Source organism: Oryzias latipes, chromosome 10 (assembly GCF_002234675.1).
Source record: "Oryzias latipes chromosome 10, ASM223467v1".
Lineage (NCBI taxonomy): Eukaryota > Metazoa > Chordata > Actinopteri > Beloniformes > Adrianichthyidae > Oryzias > Oryzias latipes.
The window spans coordinates 3,891,191-3,902,129 of record NC_019868.2 but is presented as its reverse complement, the minus strand read 5'-3'; the positions used below and the strand labels follow the sequence as shown (position 1 = coordinate 3,902,129).

Sequence of the window (10,939 nt, the reverse complement as noted above, 5' to 3'; positions counted from 1 at the left end):
GAAACAAATGTAACAAACATTTGTGTTTGTTGCTGCCGAAAGGATGTTTTAAAAAAAGGCCTTTAGGAAACGTTAAGACGATAAAGAACCAAAGTTAGCTAAATGCAGTCTGTGCACGTACATGTGCACGTTCATGCTCTGCACATTATTGTTAAGGACGTTCATGCCGTGCACGTTCTCAGTGCAATAACTATAAATTTAGTTGAAGTTCCGCCTCACTGACGGCTGCCATGAATTTATGATTTGCCTCAGAGCTCGCCTGCTTTTCATTGGTCACACTTGAGCAGGCGGCATCCCCACCCACACCCACACATCCTGAACCCCCCCCCCCAACATGGGCAGGCTTTATCTGCACTCTCCAGGCTGCTTGGTACAAGAACGGCTTGACACGAAGCAGCTGAGGAGGACTCGCCGACACCCAATCAGAGCAGAATTATCCAAATATTCCAGATAGGGTGAGCTTGCAGTGGGAGGGGGGGGGGGTACCTCACAGGGTGCCATTTTATGTGTTTTGGGGGGCTTATGGTTACTGATTTATCTGTTAGATGAAAGACTTTAACAACTTCCCACCTTTTCTCTCAGCTGGTTGTGAAAGAAGATCATTTCTGTTGATGAATTGAAGCTCCTACTGTTTCTACTTTGCTGTGGGGGGGGGGCATTGTGATTGACATTCTGACATTTCTGCTGTTTTAGAGCAGAGGTGTCTAATCCGAGTCCTGTGCTCATGGTCTTCTCTGACCCCCCTCCTGCTGCTGATCACCTGCATCAGGTGAGTACCACCAAAAAAAGCACTGGGGGGGAGGGACGTCGAAGGAGACCGAGCAGGATTGGGATGGGACACAGAGGAGCTGTACATTAGGTGGTTTGAGTGTTTTCATGCTGAATGTTTACTTGAGCAACTGCCCCCACATCATCCTCCATGAAGTCTTCATCTTTCTGTTGTTTTCTGTTTATTCCAGGTCTGAACTCCCACCTGTGACAATATTTTAGACACACCGTTGGTGTTTATTGGCAAAGGCTTAGATAAGCTGCATGACTCTGTCAGAGTGGCTCCCAAATGGTTGTTTGTTTGCTTAAAAACTTGGATCTTTTCTTTTCCAGGTGTGTGGTGGTGTAGTGGTCCGCACCATTGTCTCACCAGTGGGAAGGTTCAAATCAAATCAGCTAAGTCCTTTGTGTGTGGAGTTTGTCTTTGTGATGGTTTGGAGAACTGGTCAGGATCTACCCCACCTTCATTGGCACAGACTCCAGTAACCCTACTGACCATGAACAGGACTAAGAGGGACGATAGATTTTCTTTTCCTGGTATGATCATATGTATAAAAGAGTTGCAATAAAACTAAAGCAGACACCTTGTTTAGTTCTGTGGTCAAATACATAGGAGCAGGTCAATAGGAAGTGGTTTCACTGTTGGAGGGTATCTGGTTCAGATGTTAGAGGATCTGTTTGTGCAAAATCTCTCCGACAGAAAGATTAGATCAACTTTTTCAATTGAATGTTTAATTAGCATCCCACTTCTCTACAAGGGACAACAGCAACAGGTTTAATCTCTCTCGTGATCATGTCTGCAGCATCCTGCTCCAGCATCAGATCCGGCTTCAGATGCAAAGCTTTCACACTGGACTGTTTGGTCCAGAGCAGAATTTTTTTGCAGGTGTGCAAGCTCACCTGAACTCTAGGCAGTCTCATCCAAACACACAAACCAGCAGATTTTGGACATATCCTATTCACAATGTTCATGTACATAATGTTTATTTCAATAGCGAAAAATCTGATATGTGTCCTGTAACATGTGGAGTACCTACCCTACCCGACCCTACTGGGTCCTATATTATTTATTTTATACATAAACATCCTTTGTAAAGTTTCTGATTTGTTAAATTGTGTTTTATATGCTGACGACACTACTTTGTATTTATCAGGAGATAATCTGGAAAAGCTTCTTGCAGACATAACAAAAGAATTATCCACAATCAAACAATGGTTTGATTCAAACAAACTGTCTTTAAATAAAAATAAAACCAAGTACATTATATTTGGCCATAGAAAACTGGAAAATATTTCTCAGTTAAAAATTGAGGATGTTGTTCTTGAAAGAGTACATGAAATAAAATTTCTTGGAGTAATTTTGAATCATAAATTATCATGGAAACCACACATAACACATATTCTCTCTAAATTGTCCAAATCATTTGCCATTCTACATAAAGTCAAGTATTTTTTTAAACACAGCTACATTGCATATTCTATATTTGTCACTCATAATGCCTTATTTTACCTATTGTTTTGAAATCTGGGGGCATAGTTACAAGTCAAATACAAAACCTATTTTTATTCTGCAAAAAAAGCAATTAGAATTGTAAACCACTCTTCATACAATCAATACACAAAACAAATATTTCCAAAATTAAGGGCAATTACATTTTTGGATTTAGTTGATCTTAGTACTGGAATTTTTATGTTTAAAGTTTAAAAACAATGTGTACCTGCCAAAATACTGAGTTTGTTTGAAATTAAAGTTAATAATTATGATTTTCAGGGTAAAGAAATGTTTAAAAACAAAGTGGTCAGAACTAATTCACTAAGGAATAGTATTTTTGTTCAGGGGGTTAATGTGGAATTTATCATCCGATGATCTGAAGAATGCAAACTCCATATATCAGTTTAAGAAAATGTATACATTTAAAATATATCAAAAATACCTTCTGGACTGAGAGACTCTGGTGGTTGTAAGTAATTTTGAGAAGTGTTTGTGTTTGTTTTTGTCCTCTTCTTTTTTTTCTTTTTTAAGGTTCTATCAATTTGTAGGTAGATGTGATGTTTGTAATCAAGGTCGGGGAAATAAGCCTTGGCTTCACCCAACACCTTTTTAGGTTAATTTTGTTCAGTGTCAATGTTTATGTTGATGTTTTAAGTTTGTGTGTTTAACATAACCGAAATAAATGTCTCTAAAACAAAATAATAAACTAATGCGTTTAGATAATGTAAATGATGATGTATACATTTTTGCAAACATTTGCTTACAGAGCAAATCTTCAGGAGGTCAAATCACAAAACGTTTTTATCATTTATGAAGCATGGTGTGGCGAGGAGGCAAAACATTTGTGGATGCATGATAGTCAGAAGACTGACATGACAAACATCTTCCTTTAATTTATGTGAATTCTGCCCCCATGGGAGCTCCTGTTGGAATTGTGGGGCAGTTCCTGGAGGTTCCGTGTGAAAGCTCTCCAACCCAAATGAAGGTTGGTAATTAATCTGGCATTTCCCACAAAACTGAGTGTATCTTAGTGCTACTCCTCAACAGCTCCATGTGACACATGAAGACTAACTCTCAAATTTAAGCTCCTCCTCAATCAAAAAGAGTTATGTTTATTTAAACCAGTGCAGCAGAAAAAAACAGCAGCAGCACACAGGGGAGGTTGGGAGGATGCCATATCTCATGCTTCATTCTGCTTTTCTGGCCTGGTTTACTGCTTCAGCCTGTGAAGAAAACTGGTTAAAAAAAAGTCAACATAGTTCAAAGTTAGCTAATAGTAATCAGATGTGTGACGATGCTTCTCAGATATTCTCAGACGGTTCCTGTTCCAGTCAAAACACAGGAGGTGAAGGTGGCGCCCCGACTCAGAGGAGGAACTGAAACAAGTTTTGCTGGAGACAAAGATGAGAAGGAGGACCTCAGCTGAAGATGACTCTTTTAGCCAAAGAACTTCATCAAAAGTAACGTGACGAGTGGCTCCGAGCTGAATTCAATTTAAAACAATAAGTTTGGATGGGGGCTACTGGAGGAGCTACAGAGCAGAAAACTGATTTTATCTGGATCTGAAGCTCATTGTTTACAGACATCATGAAAAACCTCCAAAGGAACATTCCACTAGTGCCATTACAGTTCTCTATGTGCTTTTCTCTTTTAACACCTGCCTCAGGACTCAGCTCTCCTTTGACTGCCGGACCGTCTGCTCTGGAGCCACGAGGAAGAGTCCTGATGAAGACAGAAAGTAATATCCCAGCAGCACATGAGGTCAGGCGCTGCCTTTGAGAGTCAAAATGGGGAAAAGTTCGAGTGCCGGTCAGGAGACGGGGCCGGTCTGTACGCCTGAGTGGGGGTTCAGAAGTTCAGTGGGTGTTTTTGGAGAACGCACGGACATCTGCAGAAACGCAGATGTCTGCAGGCGGGCTGCACTTCAGGAATGAAACCATCGGTCCTGAAGGCGAGGATCAAACTTCAGAGGCATCTGTCTTTTGAGCTCATTCTAACCAGACGAATGGACGTCACCTCCCCATGAGAGGACGCAAGGTGACTCACCATTGTGCTGGTGGTTTTCCCATGATGCAGTGTGACTGTAAAGTACAGAAAAGTGGACGTGGGTTGGGGGTGGGGGGGGTGCTCCTGTGTGAATCCGGCTGCCCGTGCAATCAGCCGCTGCCCTTCCCGTGACCCCCCCTGTAGGTCCTGACACAATAACACACTTGTCTTTCACTCAATCCTTGAACCCCTTCCTCACCGCACCCCCACCCTCCACGATCACTGCTCCACATCTCAGAAAAACACCAGCAGGAGCAAGAAGAAGCAGCCATACCTTCAGTTTGGAGATAAAAGCTGCAGGGTGTTTATCTCGGCCCCCAAACGCCCCCAGACCTTTCTGTTGTTGTTTTCATAACTGTGATGACAGAAATAATCTCTGTTAGCATCATTATCAGCCCCCCCCCCCATCCCAGCAGTTCATTTCCCTCCTGGACTCGAACAGTAATAAGAAGCAGACGGTCGCTCCTCAGCAGCCCAGCCAAGTCCAGGTTAACAGTGCCATCTACAGTGGACACCATTCCCCCTCAGGACTGGTGCTGCTTACTCGGCAGAATGGAGCTCTGCTCCCTTCAAGCTGCACAAGTCTGATTCTTACTGAGGGTCAGACTCTCAGGGAGAAGATGAGCAGCAGCGCCCTCATGTCCTCATGAGAACAAACATGTCCATTTGTTCAGCTCTGTGGGCTGAATGAGGAGACAATGGCTAAGAAGGTACACTGATAAGTGTTTATCTCATATGGACACATATATCACTTTAAAAGTTGTTTTAATAAGCCTGCATTCATCCAACCACATTCTAATAAGTTGCTGTGTTTGATCGTCACGGTTCCTGCCTTCCTTCCTTCTCCACATCCCATAATGCCAGGCTACAGTGGCCGTTTTGGTTCAGTTGTTCCACTCCAAGGATGGATTGTATTCAGACGGTAGAATCTCAGAGTGAACTGAAGCTCAGTCTAATTGGGAACAAACCAAGGCCACCTCCAAAAATGGGTCCGAGAGCGGCTCCTTGTCCCAGACCAGGGTCTGCTTGGGTTTATTCAGACTCAAAATTTGTTCAGACTTATCGGTGAAATGAACTCTGGTTCACTTTAAGAGAACCAAATGTGTCCAGTCTGAATACACCCTAAAAATAAAATCAATAATCCTCACAATGCAGGTATCCCAGAGTCAGTTTGTTTTTTCATGAGCTGCAAACAAGATTTGATGTTATTGTCAATATGCTGATGCGACTAACGTGCAGCGGTGTCAATTTGTGTTTTTTTTTTACGTTGCAAACAAGGTTGGGAGTTACAGGTATTGTGAATAGTCTGTCAGAAAGTTCTAGGTAAAGATCTTCCCAGTCTCATCTTATAAACAGGAATTTGACTGACAGGTTCAGATGTAGAAAACAGCTGTCCTATTTGAATCTTTGTTGTCAGGTCTGGAAAAGATGTATTAACTTGACCATTTGATGCAAAAATCAGAAAAAAGACAAACCTAACACGTTTCTGCTCAGCCTTTATGCTGCTCTCCCTGATCCTCTGAACCTCTAACAAGAACTGTCGACATTTACCTCTGGGTTTTCCCTGCTCGGAGTGCAATGGCATTGAGTGGGAAAGTGTTAATCCCATAGCAGTATCAGGATTAGCCTGGTGAGGCAGGTGACTCCAGGGGCAAAGAGCTCATTGGTTGCATGAAATAGAGAGTGAGGGCATTCCCAAACTCATTATTGTTTCGTTTTTTGTCCCCCACCCAACATTCATTCTCCGTCTGGAAGACCTCTGAAGAAAGGATTAACAGACAACATTGAACTACTTCCCCCAACTCAGCCTCACACCACAGCAGTCCTCTGCCTGCATCATCTACTGACTGTTTAGTTCTGCTGCATTTTCAGTTCTGCTGCATGATTGTGTCATGATCCTGAGCCAATCCACCAGGGGATCTTTCAGGAAGCATGTTTAAACTACCCTGACTTTGAGCCTGAACTCCGGCTGAAATCCGCCTGAACTTGCTTACTCTGGGTATGTCGGTTCCAAAAGACCGGATATGAGTTAGCGTGATTACGCTCGACTTGGTAACCCTGGGTTAACGCACGTGCAGACATGAAGACATTCTCAATGGATCGCCGATTTCCGGAGTCACCAAGGAAACACGTGGAGAAAAAAAGAGAGCGCTATACTTCAGTGAAACTAAGTCGGAGATTTTAATGACAGCGTATGAAGATTATACGTCCGTCAAAAAAGTAGTACGGCTGCATCAGAACACGAAAGAGTTTCTGCTTGGTGAAAAATAACGGACAAAGTAAACGCATCAGTTTCTATTTATACAGCTCAAATTTACATATTTATCCAACTAAATGTCATTTTACTCCAATTATATTAAATGTCTTTCCCTCTTAATTTATTGTACTTCTTGAACTCTCATATGTCTAAGTTCGAGGAGGCCACATATATTCTCATTTTTATAACATTAAATTAAATGATACAGTGTGGACTTGCATTATGTAGCTTGAACTTAGTTGCTATGATTCTGACTTTATCTTAAGGGCTATAAATATGTTTTCACACTAGTGGTGCTCTCATCATCCTCTCCCTCCCTCTCACTCATGGTGCAGAAAGAATTAAACATAACAGGACAAATAACTCGGAAAAAAACCCACACTTAAATCCAAATCCGTCCAGACTGGCAAAGGGAATGGTATCCCACAAGCCCTTGCGGTGCCGATCTAACAGCAGCACCAAAGTTACACTTAATTGAATTAATGTCAATGAAAGTAAAATAAATGTCTGATAACTACGTGTTATTTTTAAGTTGACCGACTTAAAAAAATTATTTATCTTAACTGAAGCAAATAGTTAAATTAGATCAAAGTAAAAAAGTTTATCTTTCCAACATCCATATGTGGTCTTATCACCCTCTCATGGTGGAAAAAGTATTATCTGAGCTTCTTCATCCACTAAATCATCTTCAAATGGACACACCATGCTGCTTCACCTCTCTGGAAACAAACTAACCTTCAACTAAACCTGCGCATGACCTGGTTATGTTCAGAGCATGAGTTGCTATGGCAACTTGACATACCCTGAAAAATACCTCTGTTTTTGGAACCGAAAGCTGAGGTTATCCGCTTCCTTAGCCTCAAACTTACCGTGGGAGCTAGCATAACCTGCTTTCTGGAATCCCCCCCTGATCTTAGCAGTGCTATCAGCTGACTTACTCCGCCTGTGTGCCTGACTTCATAAGGACCTGGAGCACTTCAGTCAGCGTCAGGTCGTCTTCGCCTCTGTCCTATTGCCACGAACTGATCCTTTCAGGGTCTCGTGTTTCTCTCGCCTTGGACTCCTGCATCCATGAGCATCCCTTGCACAAGAAAACAAGTCCCCCTGTCATTAACCACTATTGTGGTTGGACATATAACTTTCTTCTCTTATGGAGAGACCGCTGCTGCACCTGCTGACCTATGACTCTGTTGCTCCAGAAGCTCCATTTTTCTGTCCTGCCTGAATCCCAAAATAAACCTCTTTGTGCTTTAGCCTGTTCGTTTATGGGGTCCATATAAAAAAAAGCATAGTGTGGAGAACAGGTGGGCTTCATTTTGATAACATTTTAAATTTCAAATTAGGGAATTTCATTTTGGCTGCAGGAGGCCTCTGGTTCAAGTCCCAGCTGAGGGTCCTGGAACAGAACATCAGTGGGGGACCTTTCTGTGTGGAGTTGGCATGTTCCTCTCATGCATGCACGGGTTTTCTCCGTGGACTCTGGCTTCCTCCCACCGTTCAAAAACATGCTTCATAAGTTAACTGGTTACTCTAAATTGTCCACAGGTGTGAATGTGGGTGTGTATGGGTGTGTGATTATGGCCCTGTGACAGACTGGCAACCTGTCCAGGGTACCCCTGCCGTCGCCAACAAGTGGCCAGGATAGGCTCCAGCAGCTCCGTGACCCCGAAAGGGACAAAACAGATTAGACAAATGAATGAAGGAAAAATTAGGTCATGTCCTCTTTGTGGTATCAATAAGGTTTCATTCTATTCTATTCTATTGAAGATAAACGGAAAAATTAAGCCAGAGGAACAAGTAAAATCAATTTGACATTTATAAATTTATAATAGTTTTTTTAATCAAAATGAGTGCTTTGTTTCAAAGAACTGAACATGATTCATTGAAGCTTGATTAGCAAAAGTAGCTTTAAAAATTAGAATTATAACACAACTGTCTTGTTTGTATTTCTGAATAAATAAGAAATGTAATTGTTGCTTTTTTTATTACTTTAGGTTTTAATGAGTTAATTAAAATAAGTGTTCCACTTTTAAATCAGAAGCTGACATTTGTTAGGCTGGGGGGAGCTCACTTATGGCAGAATATGTGTAAATTGTGTTTGTGGACAACACTCATCCGCCGCCGTCAGTCTGGGTTTGCTGGTTGAGAAGCTTCATGTCATTTTTTAAAAAACAACCCGGGCCAACTTTGTTCCAGTGCCAGACCATGCTGGCCCACCCACACAGCAAAAAATACAAATCTGCTGATGGAGTCTCACCTTCAGCAGCAGATGTGGAAGTCCTGAATGAGTTCCATGAAGCTTCAGCCCTCTCACTTTAGAATTTCTATTTATCCTGCAAACATGAGAGTGAGGCGAGTCGTGTTTTCGTGGGGTTAGAAGCGTTTTGGCTTCGGCTCCTGTTATCTCAGACACACATCGGCCTCCCACAGTGTTTCTCTAATAACGGAGCTGTCCTACACAAACAAACACAGATGTACTTCAGCTGCATCCCTCATCCACAGAGGCTGGCTTATCTCCACATTAAAGCTCTGCGAACAGCCTCACTCATCAGTTAAACTGCTGAGCAATGAGCAGACATGATTTCTGTTGTTGCGCTCATCCTCGTTGGTGGCGTGCACCACGCACATTGACTCAGTTTTTTTCCCTTTCTTGTGCTTCATTGTATCACATCGTTTTTGTAAAGCCTTTGGGCTTTTGGATGAGGTCACTGATACATATAAAGTATTAAAAATTATCAAAAAGATTTATTTTTGTCACCCATTAGATTGATATATTTTAACCAAATTCACCTCTACATTAGCATTTATTATTATTAAACTATGTTAAAAGTCAAATTACAATTCTTTGAAAAGCGATTTGAGTATTATTCTCCTAATCAATTATTATATTATAGTATTGTTAAAATTCAGAATAAAATATTATGTGTTGATGTGAATTTGATTTATTCCCAACAGCATAGAGTCAGTGCATATAGAGTTAGATGTAAACCCTGTTGGTTACAACAGATCCAACACAAGCATATCTAGATCTATAAAGATTTTTACGCCGTGTTTTTATATATGGAATAATGCAAAAAAGAAAAAAAAGCGTTCATAGCTGAGTTTCTGTCTGTAAAAAACATAAACTGCATCCACTGCATGTTGTAAATATCCCTTTGGAATCAGAAAGGCTTTTATCAGAGGCCATTAGAGCATCCTCTGATAAAAAGAAGCTTAACTAGTGATGTCATGTGAATATTTTGTAAGTAGAGTAATAATTAATCATGACCTGTACTTAATCTATTTCTGATGTAACCTTATAATTGATTTGAAAAGCCTCATTTTTAGGTATTTTCCTGTACATTTCTGACATTGTGGCACAAACTTTTCATCTAAAATAAAACAGACATGTTAATTAAAGTGCTTTCAGTTGGCACATCAAAATTGAAATTCTTACGAACACAGTCGTTATGATAACCAAACACTTGTTTCTTTTTTCTTTCTCAGTCAGTCAGTGAGACAGACCAGCTTGTTCACATGTTCTGGTAGAAAAGCTGCTCTTTTTTACTTTCTCCATTTCCCCCTCCTTCTGCAACTAACCGTTTTTCCTCACCTTTCTCCCACCGGAAGTCCATCAGCAGCCGCTTGATGTTCACATAAGGGTGCGGTTAATGCCTAACAAGTAAAAACCTAAAAATGGGGTTTATTTCAAAGTAAATTGCATCCTGAAACAATAACGTTATAAAATCTTTTACTTTAAATTCTGTGGAGCAACATGATTTAATGATAAATGCTTCGGCAACAGTGGCATTCATGTACTGCATCAATCCACCGTTAAACTGTCAGGGTGTTGATAACATTTAATGTTCTGATTTCACTGAAGAAAAAATATTTCCAATCCCAGGTTTTTAGAAGACATATCCATAAATAAATCATGGAGAAAAAGGAATCAGCCTGGGAAAGGAAAAAATGTGCACACAAAAAAATAGGATTCGTCCTCTTCATGAATTTGAGGTGAATGATGAAGCTGCTCCTCAGCCTCATTTGCACATCACAGTTTGATTAAAATGTTTTTTAAACAACGTTTTAAGCATTTATTTATAAATGTTAGTCTTTTTTGTCACATTACTGGAAAGAGAACTTTGACTAAACAAAGTTTTTAGCTTCATCAAATTTCCGCCAGAGTTGTGTTTTCTGCAGGCAGGACTTTTTTTGGCATAAACATACATCCAGCTGGATTTATGTGTTTAATGTAAATTACTGTAAAAATGTGATTTTATTGTGCTGCTTGTTTATGAGTAAACAAATTTAATACAATATATATATATATATATATATATATATATATATATATATATATATATATATATATATATATATATATATATATAAATAAA

The 10,939-nt window shown here is 40.5% G+C and overlaps 2 long non-coding RNA genes across 2 annotated transcripts; both read left to right on the top strand.

The window, feature by feature from the left end:
- Positions 1 to 355: 355 nt before the first annotated feature.
- On the top strand, positions 356 to 1,349 carry LOC110014743. Its single transcript, XR_002289744.2, has 3 exons — positions 356 to 455; positions 694 to 769; positions 1,102 to 1,349. It is a non-coding gene; the product is annotated as an uncharacterized LOC110014743 (long non-coding RNA).
- Positions 1,350 to 2,468: 1,119 nt separating this feature from the next.
- On the top strand, positions 2,469 to 6,331 carry LOC105353708. Its single transcript, XR_908427.3, has 3 exons — positions 2,469 to 3,245; positions 3,566 to 3,720; positions 3,927 to 6,331. It is a non-coding gene; the product is annotated as an uncharacterized LOC105353708 (long non-coding RNA).
- The last annotated feature ends 4,608 nt before the right edge of the window (positions 6,332 to 10,939 follow it).